This window comes from Montipora foliosa, chromosome 7 (assembly GCF_036669935.1).
Source record: "Montipora foliosa isolate CH-2021 chromosome 7, ASM3666993v2, whole genome shotgun sequence".
In the NCBI taxonomy this organism is placed as follows: Eukaryota; Metazoa; Cnidaria; class Anthozoa; order Scleractinia; family Acroporidae; genus Montipora; species Montipora foliosa.
In genome coordinates this window covers 24475993-24494755 of record NC_090875.1, presented here as the reverse complement: position 1 = coordinate 24494755, position 18763 = coordinate 24475993, and the positions used below count along the sequence as shown (strand labels likewise).

Below are 18763 nucleotides of genomic sequence, written 5' to 3'. Positions count from 1 at the left end.
ATAGTTTTGTAGATATTTAATAATCTTACTGTAAGCCCTAATTATTAATTATTTTAATCTTGTAACGAGGGCCACTAGTTTATTAGTATTTATATGCTATTTCGTACTACCCTCGTTAAATAAAGACTTTACTTACTATTGCTTTCTAGCAATAATATAGGAGTCATCTAGGTAGTCTTTGAAATCTAAGCCTTAAAAGGCAAATTTAAGGTTATGGTAGCCTTTTACGCCACGCAGTCGAGTGCATTTTGTTAAACAATAATTGCCGTTTTATATGGAAGCAGAAGTACATTTTTTAAGTTTGTTGAAAATTAGACACGTTTTGAGGCTAGTTCCATTCATTAATCTTGAAACAAAGGCATCATCAAAGCATGCCTGGAGTTTAGTAAGTATTCTCGCAAACAAGATTTTGATGACAAAATAAAGGAATAAAGTTACTGCTGTTGTTTGTCCTTTCTGGTCACTTAGTGTGAGTACCCATGAAATATATCCAATACAATGCAGACTTTTCGTTTGGCCCTTTAAAAACAAAGCCCTTCCTGTTAAAAGCTGAAGTTCCTTTCATGATTTTCATCTGAAGGGTCACAGTATCATGTTGAAGACGCAACCATTTTTGAGTAGTAAATAAAGACAACGCTCAATGGTATTCGAAGGAACCTCATCACAATTAACGATAAGTGCGGGAAGATTAGTTGTGATTGACGTTGTAAAAAGAAACACCAGTAGAGACACACGCTAAAGCACTGTTGTAAAAGAGTGTAAGAGTGTCCGTGGTGTCATTAGGCCCGCAATGCGTGCATAAGTCACGAAAATAAACGGGTCTGTTGGAAGCGTGCTTGAATTTCAACAAAATGAGCCCCAAAATCTTCTTCAATCTTTCTCGGTTTTGTATGTTGCTAGTGACCACATGTCTTCTCAGGGGGCTATTTACCTAACACATCTACCATGGCACTATAATGATATACGGTACCAAAACAATATCGTGTTTTATTAGAGCTACATATTACGCAAAGACAACTTGAATCTCCTGGAAGACAAAACGAAGTTCAGTTGACAAATTATATGGAATAAAGCGCTTTGTTACTGCACTACCACACGTACGCAATGCGTGCCTATCTGTCTCCCAGGTAAAAAGAAAGTAACTTAATTTTCGAGGAGTATCACAGCAGTTTCCGTAGCATGGGAGGTCATGTTTTCGAATTCACGCTTGGACAACTTGGAGGATTTCAAAAAAGGAACGCAGGAGTTGGCAAAATGAAACCCTAACCCTAATAAATAAGCAAACAGATAAACGAAGGAGGCAGAAGGACGGATAAAGGATAAAGAAACCGCAAAAAGGTAAGATATAATGAAAAGTAGAGGCAAAAGATTTTCTAAATGTCTTCAAAAATTATCAAGATCAAGGAAGCTTGTAGATGTGGTCACGTGTTCTCCATCTCGTTGCGATTGTCGCTCTTGAAAAATTCCCCAATAACAGCGAAAGTTAATTACTTCGCAAATCAAGCTTCCCTCGCCGGGTGAGGTATCTTCAGTCAAATCAGCCTTCTTCATCTCCTGAACTTCCTGTTGCATGTTTATTAGGGTTTATTCTTTGGCGAGTGACTGCTATCAAAAACACCCTAAAAGTTGTATCCTGCGTAGCTGGCGGAAAAGTTGGCGCGAGAGGCAAAAGCCGCGTGAAGAATAGGGAGAGGCACTGTGAAATATCGCCCCTCCCCATTCTCCACGCCAACAATACCGTCAGCTACGAATCAACTTCTTTGTTTCATTCTATCCAATCCATCAGCAGTTCAAGTAAGACTTAGAGAAGTAATGTGACTCTTTCCCATATGGATAGTCTCTAACTTTCAAAATCACCCTGCATAGTAACTATTGCTTTTTAAATTAAACTAAATTAATACTGATGAAGGTACTTTGAGATTGCTGCACATCAATCTACTGATTATTAGAAAAATACGTTTTAGGGAGTCATTCTATTATTTTTGCATTTTTGAATCCACTTTATTTATTCTTAACCAATAAATTAAATTTATTATGACCAAATTACTGAAGTGCACCAAATTGTCGCCAAGATTGTAAAAGGACCCGCCCCAAAACGGCGGGTCTAATTTGCAGGTCGCAGGTCACGGGTTGCAGGTCATTGTTTCACCAATACAGAAAGTATCCTAAACATTCTTAAAATCTAACCTTAGGCCTAACCTTAGGCCTAATTAGGCCTAATTAGGCCTAATTAGGCCTAAACAAAAGTTTTTAGACCTGTGACCTGCAAATAAGACCTGCCGGCCCCAAAACAATATTGAAACATCATAATTATTTGAAGTATGATTAAATGTAGTCGTGAATAGGACTGTTTGGGATGATATTGACTGACATTTCAACATCCAGAGCAGAAGTCATCTTCAGAGTCTAGTGATTTATGTGATGTCAGTAGATGGTATAAATTCTCTGGTTGTTGACTTCTAATCCTTGACGTTACACAGATCTCTTGACTCTGAGGGTGACTTCCACACAGGTTGATGAAACAGCATTCAATGTTATCACAAACAGTCCTTCTTGAGACTACACTCACCTGGCTGATCATACTTACATTAATATTATTACTGAGTATTATGATATGACTCCTGAGATCAAACAATGTGCAATATTGATACATATGGTAGAAATGTTATGCATTTATAATCCACAGCAAACAAAGATAATTACAAAATGAACACACAATGAAACCTCAATATGTTTACATTCTTTCAATTGTCTTTGCTGCTTGCACATGTGTTTTGTATATATATTCTACATACTAGACAAACACTTTATTAAGTAACATTGTGAAGGGACCACATATAACTTCCATAACCATGTGCAGGACACAGAATTCCAGATCCAAAAACAATAACACAATTGTCTCAGCATAATAACATACAAAAACTTGGTGTTATGGTGAAAAAGTATCGTGTGCATTTAAAATTGACGTAGTTTTATTATGTTCAGGGCTTCATTAAGAGGTTATTTTAGTCGCCAAGATTGGAACAAGACAAGTTTTACACAGTGTAAGCTGAAGCTCTTACCTGAAAGCAATGATACGAGCTGGCCAGCGTCAGTCAAACACCACCAACTGCACTTCCGGAAAAGAAAGTCAGGTTTGTGAATATTCCTTATCTCCCCTGAATATCTTGTTTATGTATAAGATCATTATGCCAAATCAAGGATGCTGTAGTCAAGGATAAATGAAATGGGTGAGAAACCAACTTGCATAATGAGAGTTGTTAATGATTAGGATATGCCTTTGCACAATGTCAACATATAAAAGTCGAAAGTGAATTTGCTCCGGAACTGGATACTTTAAGGGAAAGAGTACTATGTTCATAAATTTAATTAAAATAAATGCTATATTTTATGAAAGGTGCGCATAACTGCACATGGAAAGTTCACCTAACTTGGGCATCCATTTATTTTTGTCGAAGCTTAGTTTGTCATGGTGCAATGAGACAGAAGACAAATCATGCAACCCTGATCTTAAAGTGGAAAGCTAAGGGTGTGTTCGATTGACCGTATTCTGGAATAGGAATGCATGGAATAGAAGTTAGAAATGCTTCGTTTTTACGGAGATTGACATTAAAATTGTCAAAAACCTGCTAAAATATACTATTTTAAACATATCTTTATTATCCTTGTTGCTTCAAAATGCCAGACATACCATTTTAAATCATCACTCCACATATTCTTATTCTGGAATAGGGTCAATTGAATGCACCCTATTATAAGGTGGACCATATATTGCACATACTGTAGTTCATTGTGTATTCACAAGAGAAGAATAAAATGGGAGTCGTATACAGGTGTAGTTGTCAGGCTGGACAAATAATGCATCTCTTGTATAATAATAGTAATGTGTCTGTCAGTATTTACTAATGAAAAATGGTATTTGTCTGTAAATTTGGCCCCATTAAAGGAAAAAGCTTGTCTTTAAGACAAGAATAATATTCCCACCATTTTTCCACAAAATTTTCAACCTTTCTTTTCAACATTTTTGAGAAAGGTTGGCACGATTTCCTTGACTCAGCCCTGTTCAAATGTACCACAATGAAAACTTGTTATTTAAAAGCCATTGGTGAAAGCCAGTGCTGTTAACTCCTCCTTAGGTCTGGAATTGGTCACAAATGGTGCAAAATGAATGCATTAATAATTTATCCAAATTATGTTAGGCATCACATTCTCATATCATTGTGTGCCAATGCAGTCGTGCAAAAAAGTTGTGATATTATTTCCTATTCGAAAATAGAATAGAAAAGAGGTCCACAAAATGGTTTATCGTTTCAGAGGTTTTGTGCTAGACACAAGAAAATGGGCCTGAGTTCATCTTTCAAGAATGTCCTTTGGTTTGTATTTACCTGTAAGCAGAAATGAAATAGAATCAAACTGTGTTTTGAAAGGAATTACTTTAAATGGAAGTAGAACATTTAAAAGATGTCAGTGAAAGCCAGGTGAAGTGTCTTTCCCAGTTTATCAACAAACAAAAGAAAATAACTAAATACCAGAACAGGAGACCTAAGACATTACCAGGGCAGACACCACAACACAAGAACAATTTTGCCATTGAATTATACTGAAGATAATACTGCTCACCCAGGAAAATATAAAAGTTTCAAAGACAATAAGCTGGTTTGATGGGAATGGTTGAGATGTCTAAAAGTGGAACTCTAAAATCGCACCTTTCTTGACTGTCAACTTTGTTTTGATGGCTTATCAGGAGGCGCTTGTTCCTCTTTATGAGTTAACGTGAGTTTATAAATTTCAGGTGTAACTTCACAAGAAGTAAAAGAAATAGGGCATCTCATTAGGCGTGACAAGAAGAGAGTGGGATAATTTTGTTATTTTGTAGTCGGATGTCGATGGAGTTTATTCTCGTTATTCACACACCGCGTGCTTGTGTGTGCTCTCTACCCTTGCATAATGTGCTAACCTACTTATATATGCATATGGGAAATGTAGAATACAATAGGTGCTAATTAGGTGCCGCTATGTTACATGCATAATGTGCCAACCTACTTGCATATGCGTATGCGAAATGTAATATACAATAGGTGCTAATTTGGTGCCACTATGTTACATACTTTGTATGTTTGAATTCGCAGTCCTCAGTAGGGAAAGAGTCGATTAGAAAATCAGATGTGTAGATCTAATTAGTGTCCCTGGCAACTCTGAACTGTATAGTACAACACTTGGCCTTGGCCAATCTTCTTAGTGTTGCTAGTCGACCATAAGTTGGTCAGTTATGAAGAGTAAGGTTGGTGAAGTTGTAAGAGCACATATTAGCCTACCATCAATGTGCTAGCTTGCCACAGTATGTGCCAGATTCAGTTTTGCTGTCTCATCAACATGTGGGTTACGTTTGTTAGTTATCTACTCTACACCAAGAGGTTTTTCTCAGCATGCTCCATTTTCATAAAAAGCAACATTTGATTAATATTACACCCAGAGGTAAGAATTGTTGTTGGTCTCCCAATTTTACTCCTCTTGTCCATAAAAGAAGGGTTTTATTAATAAGTACATCAAAATTGTTTTCAGTTCTTGTTGGTACTAATTAAGGTTAGGGGGCAGGCAACAAATGTCACACACATAATTGACCAACAAGGCAGCAAGGACTGAAAGTGTGTCAGCTTTTGCCAAAGATGGGGTTTTCATGGTCATGCTGCGAGAAATAACTCTGGGCCTTAATTAAAGGCTAGCTGAGCCTTATATATGTACTCCTCAGTGCTTGCTAAGGACATGCAAAATCTTTCCTGAGTTGTCTCACAGAGAGTCGGCTTGATCAACAGGTCTGGAATAGATTGCTTTTTCCTAGATGACTCCCTCCTCAAGTACCAGAAACATGGTACAGTCTCAAAATCAGATTTATATCAAAGCAGGCCAAAGTCCTGGAAATGGCCTATTTCTTTCAACAAAAGTTATTCTTTTCTTCTTTAATTATAAGCCTGCTAGAACAATTATTACATAACATTGCTAAGAAACTAGACTAGCTTCACCCTAGGACCTTGGAAAAGAAGAATTTGAAGTACCCTATTAGCCACAGGAGGCCAATTGAGTTGAGTACCTACAACACTTTGACATGAAAACAGAGCATTGGTCAGGTTGTCTTCACTCAAATGCTAATAACCTGTCCTGTTGACCTTGGCATGAATGCCAGATGGGTGACATGCTGGAGGACCACAGGGAGGGATAACACACCATCTATTCAGGATAACAAATAGTCAGAACCCAAACAAGCATCCCCATCATGGTCCAGTGCTCACCTTAGAAGAAAAGGACAAACATCTAAATGTGGTGCTGCAGTGGCTGATTAGCCAAGAAGGAGACCCCCTAAAAAGGGCATTGGAGGGACCATCTGACACATGTGGTCTCTGTGCAGTCAGTACATTTATTGGTTGCTGTTGCAAGATGGCTTACATAAGAAAGCTCTATGCATTGGTAAACCTAAACATCGGGTGGAATTTTAAGAGAAAGAAACTTAGTATCAAGGCTTGTTAAAGAATTCGACAGCAAGTATTCAAATAATGTAATTGGTCCCAGCCTAGATGAAAACCTGAAGAAATTTTGGTCGTACATTCATACCTGTGAATCAGAGGACAATGTCATCCCTCCCTTACAATCTGATAACAAGCTCTGCTCCACTGATAAAGACAAGGCACTAAATTCATGTTTTCATACTGTCTTCACCAAAGAAAAGCTACCAGCACCGTTGAAAGGAAATTCACAACATATAATTCCATCTTTGACCTCAAAATCTCTGTTCAAGAGGTACTTAAACAACTTAAACGATTAAATCCTCATAAAGCATGTGATCCTGACGAGTTACCAACAAGAGTTCTTAAAGAGCTGGGATGCCAACCATTGCACATTGGGTATGTTTCATATTTCAACAGTCTTATGACACAGGCCCAATACCATCTGATTGGTTCCACCCTACTGCCCTATTTCTCTTACATGTGTATGTTGTAAGCTTATGGAACATATAATGTGAAGTCGCATTTCCAAGCATCTACCCATCAACGATATCATTATTAATCACCAACATTGCTTTAGACAAAAATTTTCTCGTAAAACTCAGCTTATTTCAGCCACCAATGACTGGGCAAAGAGCATCAATCACCGCACTCAGACCGATGTGATCCTTCTTGACTTCAGTAAGGCTTTTGACTCTGTTCCCGTTAATGCTTATAATCTAAACTGAACTTTTATGGTATTTGGGACAGATCATTAGACTGGATCCAAGCCTTTCTCACCAACCTCACCCAAGTGGTATTGATCAATGGAACACTCTGTAATCTCAGACCTGTTGTCTCTGGAGGTCCCCAGGGGTCAGTCCTGGGCCCAGTTCTATTTCTACTCTATATCCACGACATCACAGATAACATTAGCTCCCATATGCACACAGAGGACAGTGTCATCTATAGGGAAATCAATACACGACAAGATCATTTGGCACTTCAAACAGATTTCGATAATTTATGCAAATGTCAGACCTTTGGCAACTGAGCTTTAATGTCACTAAATGCTATCACTTAGGAATAACCAGCAAAACTGTTCCTTTTTGCTACGATTATTTAATGAATGGCCAGGCCATCTTCACAGTAGCCTCTACCAAATATTTAGCCATCACTTTAAACCAGATTTTCAATTGGAACCAACATTATGACCTTCCAATGGAACACTGGGCCTTCTAAGAAGAGTCCTGGGTGACTGCACTATAGATATGAAATCGAAAGCCCATATTACTCTTGTCCGTCCGCAAATAGAATATGCCAGTTCTGTATGGAACCCCGTATACTTAAATGTAATATTAACAAGATTGAAATGGTCCAACATAGGTCAGCTAGATTTGTCTTACATGACTATTCTAGATTAAGCCATGTGACTCCTATGATTAATCAACTCGGTTGGGACACCCTAGAACAACGTAGATTGTCTCAATTAACCATGTTCTGTAAGACCTTAAGCAAGGTCTAATGGGCATCCCACTTCCTCCTGAGGTTTTCCCTCTGCATGGGCAGGTCATCTCAGCTCCCAAATTGTACTTCTTATCGCCATATCCAGTGCAACTGTAATGTCTATAAATTTTCTTTTTTATCCAAGGTCTATTGTAGTAAGGAACCAACTGTCCTTAAGTAAATTACCATTGCAGAGTATCTCTATTTTTAAATCAGATATGTTGCCCACTATTAGATATTTGGCATAATTTTACCATAAGTATGTACTTTTTATTTCTTCAGTTACGTAATATATATTTATCTATGTATTTATTCATTCATGATTTACTTACTTTCTCACTTTTTGTTACTCAATCGTCTACTATTTAAGGTTTTGCTAATCAGATTGTTAATTTAATTATGTACTTGTAACTTAGTTTTTAGTGTAAATTTAGAATTGACTTAACGATTTATAGTCCTATTAGAAATTAGGTTAGAGTGTTCTTAAATTCAATTGGATTTATTATTGTAAATATAGATATTACTTAAAACTTAAACCTCCTAGTAAAGTTTTTACTGTCTTAGGAGCACCTCTATTAAAGATTAAAGGATTGAGTGTTGTACCGGTGATGTTTTGTTGAAAAGAAAGGGACACGAGCACCTACCGTTGTGTGTTCCCACCAGTGTTACACAATCTAAATGGGTAATATCCATATAATCTAAATTTAGATCAGTGGGTGCAAGCCATGTCAGATCATCCGAGTCATCCAACCATGCATGCACCGTATTTAGGTCTAAGCACCCATTTTGAATAGTGCTGATAAACTGTGTTTAAGTCTAAACGCCCATTCTAAGTTAGCACCCATCTTAAATCGATTAGCTTTCAATATTGGTAATGGGTCTCTATTTAAATATTATAAAAATTCGCCTTCATTCAGCAGCATGCTTTGATGGTGTGGTGGTTATTGATGATTCCTTACGCGTGACTAATGGACTAGGTTCAACCTTTTTGTCATCCATGTCCGTCAATCATCTTAAAAAAAAAAATTTCCTTTTTTTCCCTTTTTTTTCCTGACGAGAAAATTTCTAAGTATAGGGTAAACTTCATGTAATTGAAGTGAAAGAGGAAATGCATATTTAATGAGTTGCTTGGATGACTTGGATGAGCATCTGAGATGGCTTGTACCCACTGATCTAACTTTAGATTATATGGGTATTACCCATTTAGATTGTGTAACACGGGCGTGTCTCACAGCGTTTGAAGGGAGGTCTGCTGCAGGACTTACATGATGAATGCGGACACTTTGTTATTATTATTATTATTTTTTTGACTACGGACATTGTGGGGAAATGTTTTTACTGGTTTCGCCATACTTCAGATATTGAATTGTACTATCAAACATGCCACACATGTGGCTCTAGAAACGTCCGAACCAATTCCTCAACTGACCTCCCCCATGCAATCTATCAACACAGACTTCCCACTAGAGAGGATTCAGATTTACATTCTTGAAGCACTCCCAGACACCAAAAGGTGAAACAAGTTTGTTTCCGTTGTAGGAAACTGGTATACACAGTGGCCAGAAGTGTATGCTTTACCTGATCTAGTGGCTAACACAGTGGCGCAAGCTGTCATGGACAAGAGCATGTTGCCGTTATCAGCTGTGAGCCTGACAGGGAACTAAGACATTTAGCCAGGATCCGCCAAGCTCCCACCTGGGACAGGAGACTTCTTCTTGGGGAAGAGCATTGATAATGCCTTGCCCCAGGATCTCGGGCACAAGAAACATGAAGAAAGAGAGCCAGCCATTTTGACAGCATCGTTGTTGTTGTATGAACTGTATTGAACTGTTTCGCATGAATGTCAGTGTACTTGGTTGGTTGGCTAAAGGGGCAAGAATTCAATAAAACATCCACAAAGGTATGTTTAGTCCAGCACAACAGATTGAATTGTAACACCACAAACGTTGAGCCCTCCTGAGTGTGATAAAGAGTGGTAAATGAAGCCATAAGGTTTGACTCCAAATCATTAGTCCAGATGAATGTCGATGAGTCGAAAAAAGAGTAGAGTGCAATTTATGGCACAATCGATTATTTGGAACTGGCACTTGCTCTTTTTGCATGCCATGGAATCCAGAAGTCGTACACCATGCAGCCAGGTTGTCAGTAACCAGTAACCATAATTATCTCTTTATTTCCCTATAGATCTTATCATTCACAATGAACTCAATGCTTTTATGGATGGCAGCACTTGCAAGGCTGTTGATATCAAGGGTCAGAATTGACCCTTTGCAGGGGCACCCAACGAGAATATAGTTCAAAAGTCAAAACCTCTTAAACATAGCATTGTTAAACATATTTTAGTATTTAAACGGCAGATACAGGCATATTTTTATCCCCAAAAATTTTTCATCTGTTCGGATTTCCTAGCTGAAAGTCTAGTGATCCGGAAATTATAGGGATCAAAACTTTCCAGCCAGAAAAAAGGCTCCCGAAAATTCTAGGTGACCTTTTTAGGGTAAAAATCAGTTAAAAACGGGCAATTATACCATGTTTTAGATGTTCGAAAATCCTAGGACAGGCAGGCAAGCAAGAAATTTTACTTCAAATGTTCCGAAAATTCTAGATCTCAAATCGTCCTCCGAACAGATATTTTCCGAAAATTGACGTTGGATGCCCCTGCCTTTGGAACCCAGAGGTGGGCGGCCACAAGAGGGCACTCATCATCCATAGAGGTTCCGCTAAAACCAACTTAGCCATCACTTTTTCGCCGACCCTCACTTTCTGTTCCTTTTTTAGCTGGAGATCAAGGGTACTTTCTTCTGTAAATTCAGTGCCGTAACGCAGTAATTCGAAGAAGGGACAAACCCGGCCAATCACTTCTTCAACTACGTGACCTCTACCTTATAAAGTTGATGATGATGATTAATAATAAAAGCCAGATAAATTAAAGGTATTATAAAACCTCAGAAACATTCCTATGATGTTTCAGTTTTCTTACCGCGTTAAACGACTTGAATCGTTTTAATGAATCAATCTTATTTGTATTTACTCGCATTCAATGAAAGCAATTTTGGTTACATCATTCAGTATGTTTACGGTGGGAACCGGTAATGAAGGCAAGAGGTGTAATATTAAACACTTAGTGACTGGTCTCGAGGGAAACAGTCAATTTTGTTTGAAGGGAGATCTGTTTATTGTAATTCAAAGAAAGGAAGTGGTGTGTGAGTTGGAAGTCCGTCAGGGCTTTTCCAGAGACGTGCATGTTGTTTGTCCGACATGACAGTATCAAGCCAAGAGTCTTGTGACATCTGACTACGATGAAAACGACACTCAAGCGAATTTTAAACGTGGCCTTCCACCGGCATCCAACGTAACTATTAGGCTGAACAGTTTTCGAAAACCCTAATAATAATTGCAATCCATTTTAATCTTCTTCGATTTTGCCCATCTCTACCTCCTTTTGTATTTGCTGTTTTCTTTAAAAAACGTTTTTTTTTAATATTTGTGGAGTACGGCAATAAAAAAAAATTGACAAGCTCTCCAGAGCTAAATAAAATACACGGTTTACTACAAAACTAAAACATCAAAGGTCATTACAAATACTAAATTAAAAAATGTCCACATTCCTTGCATTAACACTAAAGTCATCTAAAAAGTCCGCATTCTTGTGAAACGGGGTTCTCGACCCTCTAACACTTGTGTGGACAGGTCTTAGAATTTCAAAAGGTATGCGTGTTCTAAGCCAAGACATGGCACTGGCATAAGACTCGTCGTTCTTACGGGAAGTTTGTCCGCTATGTTGCTTAGGGAAAGTTTGCATTTTTTCCCTATACCTCCGTTCGTGCCAAAAACCAGGTGGGTAAACGATCCCATTTCCACGTCAATAACTCTTTGTGGGTTCTTCCTTTTCTTTAAAACGTCTTTCAGTGTTTTAAATAGTCTTTTTCTACGTTCGTGGTTGCCAGTTCCAAGTCATTGAATTTGTCTAAATTTTGTGACAGAGCCCCTTTAAACGCTTATTACGCGGGCTTTACAGGGGAAACGCCTGAGGTAAAATTTCGAACTTTAGCTTATAAAAGACATGCGCGACGTTAAGCAAAGCGCATACGTGCCATGGTTGTGCAATTGCTGATTCATCCGTTCTCGTTCTCCGTTTTAGAACTAGCCCACGAAAAGATGTCGAGCGTTTTCGAAACGGGTCGGCCCGCGAACTTTACGAGAGATCACTTAACGAGCGAACATTTATGAGTTAACATAACGAGAATCATGGCCATCACTCTTACCTAAACAATAAGTAATAATCTAGCCGATATCTTTGATGTACTTCTCAGTTTTTCTTTGTTTTTCATTAGACGAACAAGGACATCAGTAAAGCCCAAGTTCACGGAGATATGCGAATCGGCTTCAGAGAGTTTTATCGTAGCCTGCTAATCACTTTCCAGTGATAAAAATGAGGGTCACCTAGCCTGCATGCAGGCGTTAATTTGTATTTCGGTCGCCATATTGGACGGGTGGAAGATCTATGATGAGGGATGCGGGGGGGCTAAGGGTCTCCGAGTTCGTTTTTGAGATAAAAGCGTTTAAAGACTAAATTTAGGGTGTTTTTAGATATCTTTCCTGTTGCTATGGTGACAAATTACGTCGTAATAATCAGCGCATCTTCTTAAGACATAAACGGTGTTTATGTGATACCATGACGTTGCCGTTAGTGGAACAATGTAATGAAGTCAATCCTTCTAATAAGACATTCCTTGAAGTTTGGCATGATAAACAACTTATCGATTTCAAACGTTCTTCACAGGAAAATCACTTTCTTGGTTAATAAGTATATGTTCATCTTCTCTCGAAAAAGCCAAGTTCTTCTTGATGACTAATTTTTCCCAACACCATCAAGGAATCGAATTGTCCCAAGTTAATTTGTGTGAAAAAAAATGGTCTGAATCTTAGTGACATTCTATGATTGATTCTGTCCACAATCCATTATCATTTTACGCAAATAGTTGAGCAAATTTTGCAGGATGCATTACTACCCTTTCAGTTTCATAAATAGCACTCTGTCTTTCTGTGCAGAGTGTTCAGTTGTCCTTTCGCCCGCTGACAAGCAACTTGCTCATCATCTTTCTCACGGGAGCATGACACTATTCACCATCAACCGATACATTAAACTTTTTAGTACCATGACTATAGCTGCCACTCGGTTTGAGGTTAATCTTGAGCGTTGTGTGGCTAATCGAATTATTTCGACCGAGAGTAAACGGTCACTGTAGAGGGTTTGGGGACCATGTCATTTATTTCCTGTAATCAAATTTTTTGGACTATGGTTTTGTTAACAAATAAATAAACTTTCCCCTGCACTAAAAGGAAGCAAATCAGATTGTGTTAGTTTGTTGGATCACGTCAAAATGATGCATGATCAGCTGCTACAAAAGGCTAATATGGGTCAGTCTCTGTCCACGTGAAGGCATTGCCACTAAAAAGTTGTTGTGTAACCATTGTTAGTCTAATATCATTGGTTGCGTTGTCGTGTGCAAGGTGTAACATGCCTCAACACTTCGAAACACTTTACATGGGTAACAAATTGTTGCTACCGGGGACTAAATTATTTCGCGCCAAACACTGCGACGGTTCTTGCAACTCGTTTGACAGTGACGTTGCGAGAGAGCAAAGTTAGTCGGAAACGAAAAAAAACCGTAGATCCTCAAAAGAAAGCAATGTACTCTTCTACTAGGAGTAATCATTGATTTTGAAGTGCGTTCGACGGGAGAACGCACTACACGAGCCGAGATGCCATGAAGACGACGCATTTATGTAAAAGTATGAGGTGATGACGTCACAAAAACTAAATATGTTAAAATCTGGAATTTGTTGATATTGCCTGACAGATTATTACTCAAGAAAACCAGAGTGTTTTTTTTCAAATTGACTCCATACAAGAAATCATTAGGTGAGCGATCGTCATTTGCGCAAGGAGCAAGGATGGCACAGTCGGTTAGTGCGCGGCCTTGGTGCAAGAGGTCCTGAGTTCGATTACCGGATCTCGCATCCTTGTTTCGACTTCTTTCCTTTCCGTGTAGCTAAATAGCTTTAAATACCCGTAAAACGAAGCACTGACCTCAGGTTTGTCAGTTGAATTACTGTTACGAGTTATCGACGTTAAATATGGTTGCTTTACTTTACTTTTCTTTACTTTACGTGTCAAAACCGAGATGCGCATGTACGTATGACGTATTCAAGATGGCGTCGAAAAAGCATACGAACGAAACGAAACTCGCTAAAGCTCACCCTATGCACAGGATGCGCAAGAGTAAGGATTGCGTTCTCCTAATGTTGAACGCAAAAGCCACGATGTGGACTCACTCGGAGTTCCCGTAAAGCACTAACATACCCATATATAGAATGACCGATTGGCTGGTTGGTCAAACGAACTGACCTTAAAAAGATTACTGTAATGAACAGAAGGTGGAACTTGCGTACGCTGAACGGCTGAACCCCCCTAACTAAGCTGAGAACATACACTATGTAGCACTGGCAATTTGCGGTCGGTCGTTCAAACGAACGCACGGCCTGACTCTCGAAAAACTTGGTGTCCAAAAACCAAAACGGGGAAGTGCCAGCAATGAGCGCCGATTTCATGGCACAAAACTCTCTCAAAATATACAGGAGATCATCGATTATACCTAGTTTACGTTTACCAACTCAGTCGATACAACCAAAATTTAGCATGTACATTCTGCTTGTCGCTCATGAAGTCACCATTGTGACACCTGGTTTAGTCTAGCGATTGTTTGTAGACAAGGCTTGTCTACAAACAATCGCTAGACGAGTTTACATTACCTTCCTCGTGTTTTGATAACTCTCTTTTGAAAAAGGTACCTTCGACCTTGTCCAATACGGTTTTTTAAAATTTAGATAGGGTTGACGTAAATCTGAAATATACAACCCAGCAATGAAGATGGAACTGTATCGCAATGGCTTGTCATTTCAAAACGGTGTGGTAGTAGAGGCTCGGTATGAGCTGTGGAGGATCATAGAAGGAGAAGACAATTTGAAGGGCTCAACCTCCTATTTCACCTGGACACCATTTGGTCCATACAGCAGCTCCGGGATTGGCTCTAATATTAATGGACTCGAACAACGTAACACAAAGGTTGATAACCCTAATAACACTAGAGCTGCTTCGAATGCGGGAGTATTCAATTTAGCCATAGATATGAGGGTTGCTTGAGATAGCGAATACTAGTCCACCGATGTTCAGCTAGACCACAACAACTATTGGTGTGTAAAGGCCTGGCCAAACGCTGGCAACATTTCAACGCAACATCTTGCAACATTGTTGCTTGATGTTTGCGACATGTGTCGAATGGACTGGCCAAACGCACGCAACATATCGCAACAGGGTGGCCAAACGTACGCAACATGTTGTGCCCAATAATGTTGCAAGATGTTGCGTTGAAATGTTGCGAGCGTTTGGCCAGGCCTTAAGTTCTTAAATATCCCACGGGAGTCAAGAACACTGCGGAGTAACGATTTGAGGCCTATAGTATGTCTTCTTTATCATAGACTGCGAACAGGAGTGCAAGTGCTTACAAATGGGATGCATAGAAGTCGTAAAATAACTTTTGCGCTGAAGTGCGCGGGAAGACGGAGTAGGGGTAAAAGATATACTCGTGAACGCGTTTCTCGTCACGGGCTCGCTACTACACATTTCGCGTGAGGCGTTTCATCATCTAATCTAATTATTTGACGGTCACAAACACTATGGCGCGTTTTTCGTCATATTTTCTTGTCAAATCATGTTGTTTTGTGTTAAAAACAAAGCAACTCAAATACGTAACAAAAAAAATTATGTCCACTTCCAATATGTACAGCCCTTAGCTGTCATTCTTTAAATATTAACCAACTCATTAAAGAAATAATCGATCGATTGGTTGATTGAAGCTCAGGCGCAACTGGAGTGATAACCTTGTGTCTGTTAAGAAGCAATCGCAACGTTGTTTCATTTATCTTTTGAATCAAATAACTCTACTTATTTTAGCCTTTGCTCTTTTGTCCTCGTACCTCTAACTCTCCTTGTCATTCGTCTTGCTAGAGTCCCCTTTGCAGGAGTGAACCGTTTTTTGTCAAGCAGAATTCCAAGTGTCTTGACGGTTTGGTAAAAGACTTTCCTCACTTCCCGAAGAGTTATATACGCATCTGTGTTCGTCAAATATTGATCTTAAACAAGAAGAAAATCAGAATAAAGGACTTCTTTTTCTATGCATCGTTGGTGAGTAAGTGTTATTACACGGTTCCAAATTTAGACCACAAAGGTAAAAGTTGTTAACGATGTAGGTAACAATGAAATGATATATGAAATGGATCATATATGGAACTGCGGATATAAAATCAAGTGAAGCTATGATCTTCACAGTTATGAACGTGTTGAACATTAGAACCCACAAATGACTAGCTCCCAACGTCAGTGGCTTCATAGCTCAGTTGGTTAGAGCGTCGCACCGGTATCGCGAGGTCATGGGTTCAAACCCCGTTGAAGTCCTGAATTTTTCAGACTTCTCTACGCAATTGCAAAAATTGCGTTCAGAACTGCGAGGATCATAGCTTCACTTGAGATTGTTAGGTAATTCGGTGATGGGAACTCGTGGATAGTTCTTTGACACAGTAACATCACAACTCCCTGACTTTGTTAAGGATTGCATTTGAATAAAAACGATAAGTTTTCCTTTGATAAAATCTAACATTGCTGGGTAGGTCAGTAAAATGATACGCTCTCTGTGGAAGCCTTGCCCTTCAAAGCTATTACCGATTTGGTTTCAGTAAGAATACTAATGACCATTTTCTTGACAATAATTAGATAGATATTCTTTCAATCAATGAAACCAAGGTCGAAGGATCAATCTAAAATAGTGATATTCATAATCTATGATATGAGATAGCCAGGGGCGTAGAAGAATAGGGAATTTAAAACCCATTGACTCCCAGGGGTTCCCCATTGACGAGTAAAATCGTGTGGCGTTAGGCAGAGTAAGATAGATAGCTTTATTAAATAAAACCATTGCAGCCAAGGGCTGAATTACGGCTATTTACAAGTGAACAAAGATTCTAAAATATATTTAAAAACTAAATCTAAAAATATATTAAAAGAAAAGTAGCACACCGAGAACTAAAAGCTAAGAACGGGAAGAATTTGCCATTAAAAAGCTCCGCTTAAAGCGATTTGTCTTACAAAGAGGGACATTGAAAGTCCTCTTTTTCCTAAGAGTTACTTGGCATTCATTCTTTGGCGGTAGTAAGTGATGGAGCCTGTGGTTGGGGTCTTGAAGGATCTTATCGAAGAGGCGCGTGGTGAGTTCCTCTCTTCGAGCGCTTAATAGCGGCAGCCCCAGGGCGCCGCGCGCTTCGGAATAGCTCAAGGTGGGATACATGATACGAAAGGCGCGTTTTTGAAGCCTTTCCAGTTCATTTGATAGGTATATGGGAAGGCTATTATGAAAGGCCTCGCAGGCGTATTCGGCGACCGGCCGAATGCATGTGGTGTAGAAACATACAAGTTCATGCGGTACAAGCAAGTACAGTCTGGAAGCTACCTTCTTAGCTATCTCAGCAACACGCGCGTTGCATTTCAAATCGTCCGAGATGAAGAGACCCAAGACTTTGGCACTCTTAACAACTTCGATGTTCTTATTATTGATGACGACAGGTGGAAATGAACGCTTAGATCTAGCAAAACAAATCTGCTCTTTGCATTTTGCTTCGTTCAAAATACTAAGTCTGGCCGGTTTAGGCCGGTTTGGACGTCGAAGGGTTATGAGTGATTAATGGGGACATAGTTTTTCAGTGAGTGATTAACCCATTGACTCCCATTTCTGTCCCGTACTCGTCAAAACTACTACGTGAAATGACCAAATTTATGGTTTTGACGACAACGGGGACAAACTACGGTAAACTTTCAATCTCACTCTTTACTTCAAATCTGTCCGTACCAATCCAGTTTTAGGACAATTCGCTCATATTGAATTAATATAAACAAGATGGAATAATCATTAAATACTTAGAACAGCTCAAACTTATATTTTGAGGTGACGTTTTCGTCGCCGTAGCCGTCGTGGTTTCTTAAAACTCGCCAATGTCTCGAGCGCCGAAGGCGCTCCAAAGCAGGGGGATCTAGGGGCATGCGCCACCAGAAAATCTTAAAATTTAGGATCTCGCAAATGCCATTTGCAGTGACTGACACTTCAGAGGAGACATCCTGTTGCTTTAATTTCACAGCTTTCAAAATCTTGATCTTTTTCTTTGGAAAACTGTAATAAGCCACCTTAAGTGCTTCCCGCATTAATGTCAGATGGTTTATTCGGGATATACTGGGCCTAGACGCGGCTGTAAAGAAGACTCCTTTTTGTTCAGACGTGTCATTGCTAGTCAATTTGAACTTTCAATGACTAACAATCTAATAGAATCTTTTTGCTGCCGGAATTCCTAGGAAATCCCTCTAAGAGTAAGCCGTAGTATGGCCGGAAATGGGCCAGCGATACATCTCTGACCATGGTGAGAACTCAACCCACTACCTCAGTTTGGATTACATCACCGTTGCTCATCGGATACAGGGCCACACGAAAGCGGTCGATGGTATTTAAGATTTTAATTAGCGAAAATACGTTAAAAGGGTAAGTTGGGCGCGAAGCACTGCCGGGTAAAGTCAGAATTTGCCCTTATATGGGATTCCAGCCGCCTGCATAAGAATCGAGCCCGAATGCTGAATAACCACGGCCCAGTTGTTCGAAAGCCGATTAACTTAATCCAGG

The 18763-nt window shown here is 39.3% G+C and overlaps 1 long non-coding RNA gene across 2 annotated transcripts; it reads left to right on the top strand.

Moving 5' to 3' along the window:
* Nucleotides 1-1272: 1272 nt before the first annotated feature.
* LOC138010985 (uncharacterized) lies at nt 1273-16334 on the top strand. Of its 2 annotated transcripts, none has more exons than XR_011124615.1 (4): nt 1273-1338; nt 2986-3134; nt 9522-9882; nt 16054-16334. It is a non-coding gene; the product is annotated as an uncharacterized lncRNA (long non-coding RNA). The 2 variants fall into 2 exon arrangements; XR_011124614.1 differs by lacking the exon at nt 1273-1338 and adding an exon at nt 1727-1794.
* The last annotated feature ends 2429 nt before the right edge of the window (nt 16335-18763 follow it).